Below are 17,766 nucleotides of genomic sequence, written 5' to 3' on the forward strand. Positions count from 1 at the left end.
GGTTCTCCACTCAGAGTATCACAAGGCCCAGTTAGGCATGGACCAGGCAGACTCTTATCTGAGGGCTCTGGGGAGGAATGCACTTCCAATCTCATTCAAGTTATTGGCTGGATTCAGTTCCTTGAGTTTGTAGATCTGAGCTCCTTACTTCCTTGCTGGCTGTCTGCTGGGGACTGGCCTTTGCTCCCAGTGGCTCCCGTCTTTCTTCTCACATGGTCCCTCCGTCATCACGTCCATCCGCCAGTGTCAAGTCTTTTTCACACTCTGAATCTCTCTGACGTCTCCTTCTGCCCACAGCTGGAGAAAACTCTCTGCTTTTAAAGGGATTCATGATTATCCAGCTGGGTGCAGTGGCTCATGCCTATAATCCCAGCACTTTGGGAGGCCGAGGTGGGTAGATCACTTGAGGTCAGGATTGGAGACCAGCCTGGCCAACATGGGGAAGCCCTGTCTCTACTAAAAATACAAAAATTAGTTGGGTATGGTGCACATGCAATAATCCCAGTTACTTGGGAGGCTGAGGCACAAGAATCTCTTGAACCTGGGAGGCAGAGGTTGCAGTGAGCTGAAATCGTGCCACTGTACTGCTAGCCTGGGCAATAGAGTAAGACTCTGTCTTAAACTACATAAATAATGAAGGATTCATGATTATCCACCCAGATCACCTCCCTGTCTTTAGGTCGAATGATTACATCTGCAGAATTCTTTTTACCATATAACATAATCATGTAACATAATGTCATGTGGCATAATCAGGGGAGTAACCTTAGGTGGCCAAATCAGTCATAGGGAGCATCTGAAATTCTGCCTACCACATCTCCGTCCACTCTACTACCTCGATTTCATAGTCTTTGGTAACTGCGTTTCTCCCGTTTATCCCCTACTAACTCCCATCCAAACTGGTTGCAACTCATGTATTTGTTGAGCAAGCGAGCTATTAGTGCAAGTGTATATTTTTTATTCTTTTTTATTAAGATGGAGTCTCACTCTGTCACCAGGCTGGAGTGCAGTGGTGCGATCTTGGCTCACTGAAACCACAGCCTCCTGGGTTCAAGCGATTCTCCTGCCTCAGCCTCCTGAGTAACTGGGACTACAGGCACGCACCACCATGCCCAGATAATTTTTGTATTTTTAGTAGAGATAGGATTTCACCATGTTGACCAGGATGGTCTCGATCTCTTGACCTCATGATCCACCCTCCTTGGCCTCCCAAAGTACTGGGATTACAGGCGTGAATCTCCACACCCGGCCATTTTTTATTCATGTTTATGTGACATGTTTGGAATAGGTGGTGCAAGATGGTGATGAGAAATATTTGGGTAAGGTTATAGGCAGCATGACAAAGTAATTGGGAGCACTTGGGAGCACAAACTCTGGAGCTAGCTAGACTCGTTTACTAGTTGTATGACTTTGGATAATTCACTTAATCTCTCTCTGCCTCAGTCTCCTCATCTCTAAAATGGGAACTATAGTAGCAACAACTTGGCAGGATTGTAGAGAGGAGTGAATGAGTTAGTAGAGTGCTTAAACAGACCTGGCACAGGGTTACCACCACATGAGTAAGCGTTTTAATTAGAATAATGCCAGATGCTATAACACACATTCCCAAATCTTAGTGGCTTAATGCAGTCAAAGGTCATTTCCCACTTGCATCATGGTCCAGTAGGGATGTTTCTGGTTGGGTTGCATTGTTTGTGGTCATTTAGGAACCCAGACTCCTAACATCATATGGCTCTCTCTCTAAATCACTGGCTCGCAAAGTAGACCCAAGAACCCTGGGTTCCCTGGGACCATTTCAAATTCAGACCGTTTCTACAAGGCTCTCCTTTTCCAACTGTGTCTCTGCAGAAGCCTAGTTTTTGTTTTTTTTTTTTTTTTTCTTATTCTTCAACCAACACAACATAACAAGTGAAATATAGAACCAGATGTGAGAATCCAACTGTCTTCTATCAAGTTAGATAACAAAGAGATTTGCAAAAATGTGACATAATGCTACTTTTGTCATTTTTTTGTTTGAGCCAATATGGTTAATTTTTATTTAAAAACTACTTATATTAGCGTGTAGGGCCTATAAAATTTATATTTTTATGTTTCTAATGTATTAATATTCTGAAGTTTTCTTGGTAAGTATAAACAGACGCAACCCACAGAAGCAAAAGCTTTTTGGGGCCCTAAATAAAGAATATAAAAAGGTTCTGAGACCAGAGTTGGAGACACAATGATGTAAATCCTGAGAGGCTGTTCCGGTCAGCTGGAAAATGAGTCTCGCTGGGCCACGTCAGGGAGGTTTCTATGGGCCAGTTCTGGAAGTAGCACATCATTTCCACTTGCATTTTCATTGAGTGGGGACTGTAACTGGCTACTGCTCAAGAGAAAGCAGAAATGGGTGGGTCACCACCTCCCAATCTTTACCATAGTTGACTGTTTTCAAGGGTTTATTGCCTCTTGCCCTATGCATATCACAAGTATCTTGTTTAGCGTTCTCCAAGAGCAATAATATGTGGTTACATATACTCAGACCACTTCAGAAAATTCTAGAATGAGCCTAGTTTTTGCCCCAGTCGTTTGGAAGTTGGCAGACACTTATCTGAAATAGCTATGCATTTAACCAAATAAGTAAAAGAAGAGATATCAGTCTTTTTAGAATCAGGTGGTATTGTAGTAAGAGTGAAATAGTCTAAAAGCATTTCTGATCTGCTTTGAAACTAACAGTAAGAGATGGCGGGAGCTAAATTTAGAGGCTCTTTTGTTTGTGTTGTTTTTGGTTCATTTTGATATCTGATACCAATTATATACAATCTACTTTATAAGTTGAGAAATTGATGACCTTTGACAAGCAACATCACAGGTTGCCCATCTTACACTTTTTGGAACAAAGCATGAGTTACATACACACACATACGCACACCCATACTTCAAGGTTCAGTTCCCTGGAATATGTGTTCAAGGTTCAGTTCCCTGGAAAACGTGATTGAGTTTTATACTAAAGCTTTGAGAGCAGGACTTGAGTGGGTCCTAGTACAGACTTAGACAGAATTGTAAGGTAGAAATTTGATTTTTATATTCATTGTGACTAGATTAATTTTAGATGTTTACATTACATATACATTTGGAAATGTATCTAACAATATGGTGTACTTTTGTGCTATATATGGACTTTATTATATATAGGAACCCTTGTGTAATTAGCATATAACTATTTAAGCTTCATAGCTATATCTTTGCTTTCATATGCTGTTTGTGTTATAATTAATTGGCAGTATAAGACCTCTGTGAAGAATATAAGCACACTCTTCCAAGGAGAAAAGGTAAATCCACTTTAGGATGCTCCCCTTTAGGAAGTCATTTCTATTGTACTTAGAAGAAACAGGCTTTGCATAGGATATATTGCTTAATATTTTCTTAGAGTTTAAAGGTAGCAAATCTTTGTTGAATAACAGAGTCCAGCTAAAAGATTTAAACCATGCAGGGCATTTGTTGTTTCCTGAAGAGAAAGGCCAAGAGACATGGTGGTTTCAGGATGTGTTGGAGCTGATGGTTTTGTCATAGACCCAGGCTCTTTTCACTGCCCCTCTGCCAGCCCCACTACATGGCCTGCCCCCTTGATTTGGTCAACAAGTGCACAGAAAGATTGCTGTTCCATCACAGGTGTTAAAAGCTTTAGACAAATTAAATTTAACGGAGTTTAGTTGAGCAAAGAGTGATTCTAGAATCAGGCAGCCCGTAGAACCAGAATAGGTTCTGAGTGACTCGGAGCTGCCACGTGGTCAGATAACATTTATGGACAACAGAAAGAAAGTGATGCCCAGAAAATGGAAGTGAAGTGCAGAAACAGCTGGATTGGTGATAGCGGGGCTGGTTACAGCTCGGCCGTGGCCTTTTTTGAGCCTGCTTTAAACAACTGGCCACCTTTGGTTGGCTGAAGCTCAGCTACAAGAGTGGTTTACACATCAAAAAGTCTGTTTACGCATCAGAGTAGATTACCATTCAGTGTGTGTGGAGATGAGACACGTTTAGGCCAAACTTAAAATATGTATGCAGGCAGCTTTAGGCCAAGCTTAACTTAACAGAGGCATCATGTAACAATGTCCTAAGCAGAGGGTAAGAAAGGTGATAGCAAAAAAAAAAAAAAAAAAAAAAAAAGGGACTTCTCCATCCCTCCCTTTATAGGAGAAAGCCTCTTCCCAGCTGACTTTCCCTCACTGCTCTGTCCCATGCCCTCCTGTAGGCCAATCATGGACAAAGTGAACAAGGAGCCATAATTGGCTTGGACTGTCCTTAGTCAATTCCTGGGATCCTTGCATGTTGCTGCCTAAGCCTAGTCAGGGACCTGCTGGCAAGTAAGAAAGGGAGAGTAGCTAGGGGGCAGAGAATCTGCCCCCAAGCCTAACCAGTAAGCATACCTGGTATAGGGAACACCCACGACTCATAGAATATGATCAAAGTGCAACTGTCCAATTAAAATCCTTACATTTAGGGAAGTTTTGCCCCTGCTCCTCGGATAAATGCTCTGTCATGCCCCCTGACTTTTCTAGCCACTTGTAGCTAATAGAAGGCCCTACCATCACTTTCAATCTCAAAACGCAGGCGTATTTTGGCAATTCAGAATTCCTAGTCCTGAATAATACTAGAAAATCCAAACTGGATTATAGAGTTAAATCTCTCCTCCCTCAGCCACAGCTAACTTAGGGAGGGTGCCGGCTGCCTGGCAAGGGATGAGATCAGCTTCTTCCCTCATACTTCGTTCACCCTTGTTCCTTAGCTCACTGCCCATAGGGTAGGGATGCAAAGATCAGGGAGAGTTCTTCCTTGACTGATACCATCCCAAGAAGGCTTCACACTTACTGGGCATGGTGGGCACATTTGTGGGTTCTTAGGTTGTTCCACTAGACCCCTCTGACTGCAGTTCTTGCAACAGAAGAAATACATAGGTGGCGATATAGCTTCTTCTAAACTGTCTGCTAAACCGGACAGTGAAAGTGGGAGTGAATGGGGTAGGGGTAGTCATGATTTCACCAGGCCAACAGTCATGAACTGAGACCATTCAACACTTGTATTGAGCAATCAGGGAGGAGGGCCACAGGGCCACCTTAGCAATGCACAGTGGCCACCCTCCCGTCAGCCCCTGCTTTTCCAACAAAGAACTCTTTTTTCAAGTCCCTTGACCTTCCAGATGGTCCTGATTTTGAGAAATGCTGTTAGGTGGAAATGCTGTTGCTTTCCAGATAGGGCCCTCTCATCTCATCCTGCAGGCTGACAGCCTTGGGATCGCACCCTAAGATGGCTCAGGTGGTCTCAACTTCAGTTAAGTGCCCTCCATTTCTGCAGGATTTAGGGTTTAGGGACTCACAGCTGAGTTGATCAAAAGAATCTCCTTATGAATCCCTTCCTAGTGTTCAACCACCTTCCCTGTTTTTTTTCACTGCCAGTATGAGTATGGGGTCTAAGTTGTGAACCAGTTTTCTGTGGTTCCTTTGATACCCTGCCTTTCCATGGTGTGTCTCACTGTGAAATTCCATAGCTATTCCTAGGGTGAAACATTCAGTCATAACTTCCTCACCCGGAAGCATGAATGATATGTCTTGCTATAATACGGTGATGTCCCAATAGACTATTGGCATTCTTCAGGTCTCCAAGTTCCCTCAAGGGATAGCCCAAGGCTAATACCTTTTCTAGTCTAGTCTAGTATTGTTTGCTATTCTCTTCCTGCTGTCAGCTATGAACTCTACCCACTGCTCTCTCCCCATAATTTGTCTCCAAGTTTGCTGATCCGGGTAACCCAGAAAGAAATGGAGCTTTTCAAGGTTGGCCAATTAAAAGATCCTAACTCAGAAATCTACATTGTACTTGCCTACTAAGCCATAAATACAATGGGAGTGTGGGTATGGGCTGGAAGGAATCAACATCATTAGTAAATACATATGGAAAATGTGATTGATTTAGCTGTACCTGGCAGACCCGTATTTCATAGTTTTAGACTGAAGAACAGAGGACAACAGATGTGAAATCATTTTATAATGATCCCTGGATTATTTTGGACTAGCTGTGCATCACGGGTAATCCTGGTTTATCTCTCGTTGTTGTTTTGTTCATCGTTAGGGTATTTTCAGCAGCTGTCCCTGGCCTTTTGGAATATAATTATGTTTTTCTCTGGACCTATAATTTGTCTGCTGCAACCAGAAGAAAAATGTTTGTGTGGAACTAGAGCTGACAACTGGGAGGCTGTAGCTACGGCATTCCTCTGTTGGCGACAGCTCTGTAACTCCTAGTGTATAAAAAGACATTCCAGAAAATGGTTACCAAAAGGATTTCTTGTGTGGATATAGTTTTTCCATCAGAGGGATCAGCTCTTACTGGCAGGAGTGCTTTATTTAGGGCTATTTCTTTCATTCGGTGTTTAAGTCAGCCAACACTTATCATGTCCCTATAATGCAAAATGCACAGTGCTACATGCTGTGGGGGGAGATATTTTTTTTGTTACACTTTGGCAAAAAGTGATGTGTACACAAAGAAATAGAATACAAAGTCATAGTTGCTTTATGTTCTATTGTGATAAGGTCTGGAAACCCAAGAAGGGCATTTAGGGTCAAGGAAAGTCTTGTGAGTGAAATGGGATTTGAAAAATGTGTACAACTGGAAAGTACTGGGCTGAAGGGAGTTGGCAAGAACCAAGGTCACGGAGGTAGGAAGTACCAGTGTATTTTCCTTGTCTTGACCATAAGTGATTATTTATATTACAGTGACTATTTAATGGATACAGATTTTTTAGAGTGAAATGAGATATACAGGAATAAACCAGAAGGGTCGTGGACAAACCTGGTTGTAGAGTTGCCTGATCTAGAAAGAACAACAGATTTTTTTTTTTTTTTTCTTCTCAATTCTGGAGGCAGGAAGTCAGAAGTCAAGGTATTTTCTGGGCTATGCTGTCTCTGAAGGCTCTAGGGGAGGATCTTCTCTGGCCTCTTCCTAGTTTCCGGTGGTTGCCAGCAGTCCTTGACTACCTCATTTCGATCTCTGCCTCCATTGTCACATGGCATTTTCTTTGCGGGTCTCTGTGTACAAATTCCTCTTTCCCTATAAGGAATCCTGTCATTGGATTAGGGCCTATCTTAATCCAGTATGACCTCATCTTAACTTTATTACATCTGTCAAGACCCTATTTCCAAACAAGGCCATAGTCACGGGTACTGGGGTTGAATATATCTTTTGGAGGAGGTCACCACAGGTCTAAAGACATAGTCCTTTCCCTCAGAAACTTGTCATGTACAGTATTTGCAAAAGATATTAACAGGCCAGGCACAGTGGCTCATGCCTGTAATCCTAGCAATTTGGAAGGCCAAGGCAGGCAGATTGCTTGAGGACAGGAGTTTGAGACCAGCCTGGGCAACATGGCAAAACCCCATCTCTACAAAAAGTACAAAAAATTAGCCAGGCATGATGGCATTCCCCTGTAGTTCCAGCTCCTCGGGAACTGAGTTAGGAGGATAGCTTAAGCCTGGAAAGTCAAGGCTTCAGTAAGCCAAGATTGTACCACTGCACTCCAGCCTGGGCAACAGAGCGAGACCCTGTCTCAAAAAACAAAAACAAACAAAAACCAACCAGATCATAGTGAGAGAATGAAAAATAGAAGCCAGTAAACATATCCATCTGTTCATCAATTATTTTTTAAGGGCCAAATGAGAGAAACCAAAAGTGAATGGTTTAGGAGAGGAGAGTGATTTCCAAAGCGTGGGCTCTGGACCAGAGACCAACAGCTTCTCATCCCCTGGGAACTGTTGGAAATGCAAATGCTTGGGTCCCAGCTCAGACTTTCTGAGTCAGATACTGTGGGAGTCACATGTCGCTTAGTAACAGGGATACATTCTGAGAAGTGTGTCATCAGGTAATTTTGTCATCGTGCAAACACCATAGAATGTACTTACACAAACTGGGTGTAGAGCCCACTGCATACCTTGGCTTTGTGGTATGGCCTAGTGCTCCTAGGCTACAAACCTCTGCAGCATGGTACTGTACTGAATTCTGGGGGCAACTGTAACACAATAGTGAGTATTGTGTATCAAATATATCTAGACACAGACAAGGTACAGTTAAAATTATAATATCATAATCTTATGGGACCACCATGGTATATGGGGTCTGTCATTGACCAAAGTCATTATGCAGTACATGACTACATTTTACTAAGCCCTCTGGTTAACTCTGATACAGGCCATAGGTTAAGAACCACCAGTCTGAGAATTCAGACAAAGCACTTTTCTTCAAGCTGGAGTGGATAAAACTTCCAGCAGCAGCCAAATAAGTCATTAAGCTGAGAAAAAAAAATTATTCATGCCTCTCTAAGTGCTGTTGGAGGAGCCTTCTTTTTTTTATTTTTTTTTATTTTTTCATGTTTTGGATCATGAGGAGGGGTGAAAGTTGGATTCTAGGATATAATCAGCCCAGAATTTTAACTAAGGTATGGAATGAAGCAGGCTTCTCTCACTAGATTTTGCTTGCCCTAAAGATGCAACATCTGCCCTGTAAACACAAATGCAGCATGCAGCATGCATGGCAAGCCCTGGAGTGATGCTTCAAGTTGGAGACCATAGAATAATAGAGAGGCACACCCCAAACCTTTGCATTCCCTCCAGCCCTGGGAATCTCCTGAAAGGGCATATTCTGATTGGGTAGGACTGGGCTGGGGTTCAAGATTCTGCATCTCTCAGCAGCTCCCAGAGATGCTGGGCTGCTGGTCCAGAGACCACACTTTGACCATTAAGACTAGGCAGCATGTCAAGGACCCCAGTACCTATCCACATTTTTAAAAGCAGGTAAATTGGCTTTTATATACCTATGCTTATATTTGAATATTTTGTTTGAATATTGACTTTATGCTTCAATACTGATTATTTGAATATTATGCTTGAATATTGATGGGAAAAATGCTGCCAACATATAGGTGCTCAATAAGCCTTTGTTAAGGTATAGTTTTGACCTTGGAGTTTCATTACAGTCCCTGTTGTCCCCAGCATGGCTATGTGAAAGGCACCCTGACCCTGGACTAAAGAGAGGCAGCCGTGCCTTCTGATTCTTAATGGCATTTGGTCTCATGCACTTGCAAGGATTGTGCCTGGTGACACCCCCAAAAAAGTATTTGAATTCTCCAAAGAGAGACTATAGACTACACCATTTGTCCCCTAAATTATTAACCAATCATGTGAATATAAACCAACAAATTTCTAATACTTCTGATTCTCTCTTAATTGGGATGATATTTGAATAAATAACTTCCAGTGTACATTCAGTGAAATAGGTTCCTAAGTATTGGGCTCACAGCACACACATTCATGGAATTCCCAGAGTCTTAAACTTTTATATTCCAATCAATCCTAACCTTTTTTTTTAAGCTACACTTTAATATTGGGTTATTGCTTCTTATTGAAATTAATAATAATGATAACAAAATGTACTCTTTGATCTTACTGTTATATAATATGCTCACTGAATAATAAGTAGAGGATACAGATAAGCAAAAAAGATGATAATAAAGGTTTCTGAAATCCACCAGAGATACTATTTCCTGCTAATGTCTACATCTGTGTAAATATATATTTGTTGTATCCTTAAATTTTAAATTTTTCTATATTTTATTGCCATATTCTTACAAGTCATTTAAATATTACATCTTCATTGTACACAAATTAGACAATAAAGTTTTAAGAAAACATTTGTTGAGCATCTGTACCTGACCTAGTAGAGATTTCCAAGGCCATATGCTGGTGCATATCTTCCCAGCATTTAAGATATCTAAAACCATAATAGGCCAAAAACCTTAAGAATCCAAAAGCGGCTTCTTCCTGCTAAGAGGCTTAGCATAATTTCTCTCCTAGGTAGATAACTCTTTGCTTAGGGGGAAAAAATACCTATATAGATTATTTAGAAAGAAAAACCTTCCGAGCTTAGTCTTAAAAAGAAAGGAATAAAATAAAAAGCATTATATCATTTATGTTTAAGTTAAGTATACAAATATACATACATGGAGCCCAGAGGGGTCAGAGCAAGAGGCTAGAGCTTCGTTGGGGAGTCAAGGTCAATGAAAATGGCTGAAGAGCTTTAAGAACACGGGTGTCTAACATATAATTTTGAGTGGATTGCTAGATGATGCTTTAACGAAGCTGTCCCTCCTGGTCTCACCTCACCCTTATCTCTTAGTCTAGTAAAATCTGCAACATATGTAGATTTGAGAGTGGAACATATGGGAATAATGGTGATGTCTGTCTTGGATACTGGTGGGCAGAAAAGGAACAGTCAATGAAGGGGTAAGACACAGAGCAGCATGCAACGCTAGCCAAAGCAGGAAGCAGTTCCCAAGGAGGCATACCCCACACCAGCCCCCAACGCCCAGAAGTCGCTAGAGAACCATTTACATTTTTTACCTATTGAAATAAACACTATGCAGATTCAAGAGATTCATGCCATTCTACTTAAATCTTAACCGTAAAGTAACCCTAGAATCTTATTATTTGACAACTCAAAGGTGTTTTTTTTTTTTTAAGCAATTTGTTCTGAACATATAACCTTTAACAAAATCACCAAATAACCTTTAACAAAATCATTTTTAATGGCTGCGTGGCAATTCATTGGATGAATGCACTGGAACTAATTTAACTACCTCTATGGTTAGATGTTTAAGTTCATTCTTTTTTTTTTTTCCATATTAGAAACAACTCTGCAATGAACATCCTTGTGGCTAAATCTTTGCAAATGTTCAACTATTTCCTTAGATTAAATTTCAGTTGCCTATTTTACACATTTGTACTCATATTAAGATGGACAGCCAATATAACTTTACCTACTTTGTACTGTTTGGGGAACCTCTTTCCTCTGCTCTTATGCCATGAGATCATGTGATTTTTGTCCTGTGTCATTTTGTTTTCAGGAAATATCCCTTCATATTTTGTATCTCCCTTTGGAACATTCTGTTTTAGATAGCCATTACTGGCTGATTAAACAACCTTTGTTGAGAGTAATATTAGAAACAGACAGTTGTACGTTGTAGAAACAATTGTTTAGAACTATTCACAATATTATTTTGAATTCCTCTTCAAATGTTGGAGATGCACAGATACTGTTTTCCTATTATCTTAGTTTGACTGATTCACTGACTGGTCTATTACTAGAGATGCCTATTTACCTCATATCTATCAGAGGGCTAATGAATGTGACATTTGCCTCATTAACCTATTATTCATTCTACAAAACCTACTGTTTCTTGAGAGTCTGCTGCATACCAGGCCAATTAAGGAGGTTTTGCCTGTACTGGTTTTCAGTGGACAAAAAGGAGAATTCCCTAGTTGTATAGAAACTAAACAGTCTTGTGTCATGATGTTGTCATCATGAATATTTACACATATGTGAGTGCCATTGGAATAGAAAACCAGAAGCCAAACTGGACATGTAGTGACAGGGACTTAATCTTTTTCAGCCTGGTCTTCTGGGTACTTAGGATGGAACTTTGCCTGGTATATAACAGCCATTCAGTAAAATTGTTGAACTGAATTTAACTGGCTTCTTCCTGTTCCTTACTCTGCCACGTTCATTCTCACCTTAGAATGACTTTGCATGTTTGGTGTTCTCTGCCTGGGGTCTTCTTCCCCCCGAGATCTTTCCATTCTTGCTTTTTCTTGTCCTTCAGGTGTTGGCTCCAGTGTTGCCCCTCTAAGAAGGTCTTCCTCAGCTGACCATCCTCACCCAGGCCCTCTTCATCCACATCCCCCATATGACTCTCTGCTGTCTGACATCATCATCCTCAGTGATTTGCTTGCTGGTTTATGTCCTGCTTCTGCTCAGTAGATGAGTGAGGTTCCTGTGTCTCTTATTCACAGCTTTGGGCCTATGGTCCGGAATGGTTCTTGGGATATAATCAGAAATATTTCTTGATTGAATAAATGACTTAAGTATAATGTAAAACAACCACTGCGGATGTTGAATTAAAGCCACACTAACAGTAACTCACATTTGTCTAGCACCTTATAAAGTATTTCCGTGCACATTATCTCATTAGGTTCTCACAACTCTGTGGAGGGTGTTGTTATTATCTCCATTTTACAGACAGGCAAACTGAGGCTCGTGGAGGTTAATTAACTGGTTCAAGTTCCACCTAGTAAGAGAAGGAGCTGGGACTTGAACCAGGCTTGAAGTCTGACTGTAAACCACATACTAGTGACAAGAAATCATTCTGTCAGAACTATCTTTTAAAGAAACAAGACTCCTAGTACAGTATGTTTAGAAATAAAAATTTATGTACACATTGAACACAACTCCAAATTCTGAAAAACAACAAAATCTAGCCAGGTTCATCCCCTTCACTGATTATAGGATGGTAGTTTATCTGCATTAAATATGCTCTTTTGTGGCTAAAATGTAGTGTATACCTAAGACAACCTCACAAACATAACATTTATAGGATACAAAATGTTTGTGCAATTCAGTCTTTAGCCAATGGCAAAAGTAAAAGTAACAGTAATCAATGAAAATAATACAGATTAGAGGGCTTGAATGCACACTGCTTGTCGTCACTATACAACAACAATTAAAGAGTGCACAGAGGCTGGGCATGGTAGCTCACAGCTGTAATCTTAGCACTTTGGGAGGCCGAGGCGGGTGGATCACCTGAGATCAGGGGTTCGAGACCAGCCTGACCAACATGGCGAAACCCCATCTCAACTAAAAATACAAAAATTAGCCACGCATGGTGGCACATGCCTGTAATCCCAGCTACTCGGGAGGCAGGAGAATCTCTTGAACCCAGGAGGCAGAAGTTGCTGTAAGCTGAGATCATGCCACTGCACTCCAGACTGGATAACACAGTGAGACTCTGTCTCAAAAAAAAAAAAAAATGCACAGAGAGGAAAAGGAGTTTGAGAAAATGCAGTGCAAAGGACTGCTAATCTGCTTTCAAGGTGTGTGATATCCAAACCCGTCATCAAAATCAAGAAAAAACCCATACCTCTATGGCCAATTGATTTTTTGGTAGAAGTTTTTATTTTATATTTCTCCATTTTTTTGACTTGAAAGATACTAGAACTTATTTTTTTTGTTTTTTATTATTTATTGACAAATTATAGTTGTATATATTTATGAGGTACAAAGTGATGTTATGATTTTTTAATACAATGTGAAATGATTAGATCAAGCTAATTAACCTATCCATCACCTAATATTTGACATTTTCTGTGATGAGAACATTTGAGATTTACCCTCTTAGCATGGGGAGGTGATACTCAAAGGATAAAAAGCCTCAGTTAAATAGAAGAAATAAGTTTGATTTTTTTGTTGAGATCCATGTCCAGTTGATTTTTGACAAGTATGCCAAGAGCATTCAATGGGAGAAAGAATGAATAATCTCTCAATTACATAGTGCTGGGACAACTGGAGATCCTCAAACCAAAGAATTGATTTGGGCTACCTCACACCATCTACATGAACTAACTCAAAATGGATCAGCAACCTAATATTAGAGTGAAGACCTTAAAAGAAAACATTTCTTTGAAGAAAACAAATGGCAAGTTTTCATCACCTTGGATGTGCAATGAATTCTTAAATATGATGCCAAAACCATGAGCAAGAAAGAAACATAGAAAATTGAATCTGATCAAAATCAAAACTTTTGTACATCAAAGGATATTGTCAGAAAGTGAACAGAGAACCTACAGAATGGAATAAGATACTTGAAAGTCATATATCTGATAAGGCTCTTACAAGTCAACAACCAAGAGACAATCTAATGAAAAAATAGGCAAGAAACTTCAATCGATATTTTTCCAAAGAAAATATACAAATGGCCAACAAGCACATGAAAACATGTCCAACATTATTAGTCATTAGGGAAATGCAATCAAAACCGCATTGATATTACCTCACACACCCTAGGATGGCTATAATTTTTTTTTAAAAAAGGAAAATAACAAGTATTGGTGAGGATGTGGAGAAATCAGAACCTTCATACATTGCTGGTGGAAGTGTAAATTGGTACAGCCTCTGTGGAAAACAGTCTAGCAGTTCTTTTTAAAGTTAAAAGTAGAATTACCATGTAACTCATAAATTCCACATCTCGGTATAAGACAGGTACTGAAACAACACTTGTATACAAATGTTCATAACAGAACAAGCCGTGGTAGCCAAAAGATAGAAACCTGCCAAATGTCCATCAACACATGCTTGGATAAACAAACAGTGGTATATACATACAATTGAATATTGTTTGGTTATAAAAAGGAATGAAATTCTGATACATACTGCAACATGGATGAACCTTGAATTGTATACTTTAAAATGGTTCATTTGATGTTATGGGAATTTCATCTCAAATTTAAAAATCTGGAAAGAAAGGAAAGAAATGACTCAGAAGCAACAGGAAGGTATTAGTTGTAACTCCTCATCAAGTCAGATTCTTATGACTCAGATGGGTGCATCTCAGGTTACAGTGGCCTAAAAGCTATAGTGGTGTATGTGGGAGGGAGGGTAGACACGTGCCAAGCAAATAGGATTAGACTGCTCTGTGCAGGGTTGATTGAGCTCAACCTGATCTGTATGGACACCAGGGCTTTTTTTCAAAGGTGGATTGGCTCTATTTGTTGTTGCTATCTCTGCTTAGTGTTATTTGAAGGGCTCTTTCAGTTCCAGACTGTATAAATAACAACAGAATCGTCTGTTGATAACTGAACCATCCCACTCTGAGGGTTCAGAGTATATACTTCTAATTCCCACCACCCACAGCCAGGTTTCAGTGTGCACACAGCCTGACATAGTGGATTTCTGTCACTAAACCATTTCATTTTCCCACATGCAAGAGTGTCATATGCATATATTGTGTCTGTGTTCTCATGTCAATTTATACTGGGCATGTATCCACACCCATTCTCCTAACTAGTGCTAAAGTAAACAGTATTGTCACTGATACTGCATACGTACGAGGTCATTTTAAAACAGCCATTTTTTTTTTTAGCAATTAGGACCTGAAAGCTGCCTAGGTTTTTCCTTATTTATTCCATTTCTTATGATTCTCTCCACTTAATCCCCATCGCTTTCAATTTCATTGAATTTCTAACTGAAATAGAACTGAATGAGAGCAGAGGTCATCTTGCCCATTTGGATGTATAAGTTGAGAAGTACTGAAGTTGGTCAACAACCGACCACGTATATGACAGCATAGCCTAGGTACATAGTAGACTCTGCCATCTAGGTTCATGTAAGTACACTAGGTTTGTGTAAGTACATCTGATGATGTTCGCACAATGACAATCACCTAATGATACATTTCTCAGAAGGTATCTCTGTCATTAAGCAATACATGACTATATATGTGTGGGTGTGTATATATACACACGCACACACATCTATCATCATAGGTTCTACTTTCTCTGTTTACAGACAACCTCAATGTCTCAGTGCCTTACATGATAATAAAGATTTATATCACATGTTTTTCATGGGTTGGCTGCATCTCTTTTTTGTGTTATCATCATTGCAGGACCTAGGCCGAAGGAGCAGCCCTTATCTGAGACGTGCTGGCCTCAGGAAAGAGGAGAGGGTGAGAAAGATGGCAGGGGTGTGAGACAAAGGCTCTCCCTGCTCCCACTCAGTACTGGCTAATGTCCCCTCCACTCACATTTTATTGCCCAAAGCAGGTCATATGGTCAAACCTAATAAGAACTGGACAAGAACTGGTTAGAACAAGAGTTCAGGAAAAGGCAGGAAATACTTGAGAAAGTGTCTACCATTATATTATGGTTCCCACATAAGGCTTCTCCAAGTTTTGCTTTATCTGAGATACTTACCCATAGTCTTTGCTTATAGAACAACTTTCCAAGCTTCCAGTAGTTTAGAATTGTGAAAGAAATCACCATTATACATTTTATTTATGCCGATGGAAAAAGTAATACAGTCTTTGAAACTTGAGTCCCTGTAACAAACAAATAAATGGATTAACAATGTAAATATTTGAAGTCTATATATGCATACCTTTTTTATATTTCAGAATAAATTCTGTTTAACCCTTTGTAACTAACACTGGTAAATGATATTTCCCACTCATTTCAGTTATCTATGGCTGCATAACAAATTACCCCAAAATGTAGTGACTTTAAACATCAAGAAGCATTTACTGATGATTCTGCATGTTGGCCAGGGCTTTCAGAGATGGCTCATCTCTGTTTCACATGGTTTTGTCTGGGGCATTTCAGCTGGGCCGGAGAAATCATCAGTGACCTCACTCACCTACTTGGCATCTGAGCTATTGTAGCTGGAATGGCTGGAGGCTGGCTGGGCCTGCCTCCCTTCAGAGTCTCTCATCCTCAGTGCCTCATTCTCACTCTCCATGTGACTTCTCTTTCCAGCAGCAGTTCAGCTTCTCTACAAAGTGGCTCAAGGCCTCTGCAGACCTAAGCTCTGAAGTTTTATAGCATATTTTCTGCCATATCTTTTTGCCTAATGCGAATCACAGGACTGGTCCAGATTCAAAGGCAAAGGAACTAGATTCCACCTCTCAATGGGAGGAGTGGCTTGCATAACCAGAGATGGGAGGAATTTTTAGTAGCCATCTATGCAGACAACATACCACACTACTCTTGGACAGTTTGCCAACCCTCAACCTTGGACCAGATAGGATATGTGGCACCAGATCTGCCTTGTCCATTTTGGGGGTTGTTAGTTTCTAGCAGGCATTCAATGGTTTGGATACCTCTGACGACAGTTTGGGAGGATTATGAGGAAGGGGAAGAATCTTGAATAGAAGAGAAGAGAGGTTTATTCTGGATCCGAAGCCTAGATAGAGATCTGAGCAGAATGAAGAGATAGAGACATAGGCTACCCAAAACTGTCTCCCATTTTAGTCTGTTGTTCTCAGCTGGTATGTTTGGTTATTCTCCACGCTTTCTTATGGAGCAGAAAGTTAGTGTCGATTCTAGAGAAATCCCACCAGTACATGCAAGTAGACTAGTGTGGAGCCCAGACCCACAGAATAAGTAAGAGTCCCAGGTAGATTCTCATTGGGAACACTGAGAACCCCTACCTCCTAGCCAGACTTAAGGGAACAAATGCCCCAAACAGGCCTATGTCATCCCAAACTCATGTCTTCTGTTAACGGAGGGAGGCTCTGAACTCAGTTAATACATTTTCATTGCCAGACTCTGGGAAATCATGAAATGAATTCATCTGGCCACCAAAAATGTGTTGGTACATGTAGATTTTTTTATTACCATCATTTGCATAAGTTATGCAAAATCTAGCTCTGTATTATGTCCTTAAAGCATAATGGTAATCTTAATTAGCTGTAACCAATTAAGCAGTAAATGATTAGCATAATAAATCCTGTACTGTTGTGAGAGAGGTCAGTAAAACCAGTCTGCAAAAGGACTTTTTTTTTTTAAGTTAGATGTTTAACCCATTATTGTTTTTGCTGCCATTTGTAATCTCTGCTATAGTCAACCCAGGTTTGCTTTTTGTTGGGGGTTCCTGTTTTTTTGTTTCTTGCTACCAAACAGTAAATATTTATTCAGTCCTAAGGAGCTAGAGTAAATTTGATGAAATTCTATAGCATTTTCTAACAAATTAAATAAATCGATCATCAAATGGGTGAGATCAGATTCAGTTTAGTCATCATGGTAGTACCAAAGGCAAAGACATTTAGGTCTCCAAGTACAGAATTCCAAGTTTGCAAGGACCCCCAAGATTCTTGCCTTACTCTGGAGCTGGGAGTGGCTACACGTGCAGCTCTCTTGAAAGGAG

The 17,766-nt window shown here is 40.3% G+C and overlaps 1 protein-coding gene across 1 annotated transcript in view; it reads left to right on the forward strand.

Moving 5' to 3' along the window:
* LOC101005808 (beta-chimaerin) overlaps positions 1-17,766 on the forward strand; it is a 90,168-nt gene that overhangs the window by 1,967 nt on the left and 70,435 nt on the right. The window lies entirely within an intron of this gene.

The sequence above is a fragment of the Papio anubis genome, chromosome 4 (assembly GCF_008728515.1).
Source record: "Papio anubis isolate 15944 chromosome 4, Panubis1.0, whole genome shotgun sequence".
NCBI classification, from domain to species: domain Eukaryota; kingdom Metazoa; phylum Chordata; class Mammalia; order Primates; family Cercopithecidae; genus Papio; species Papio anubis.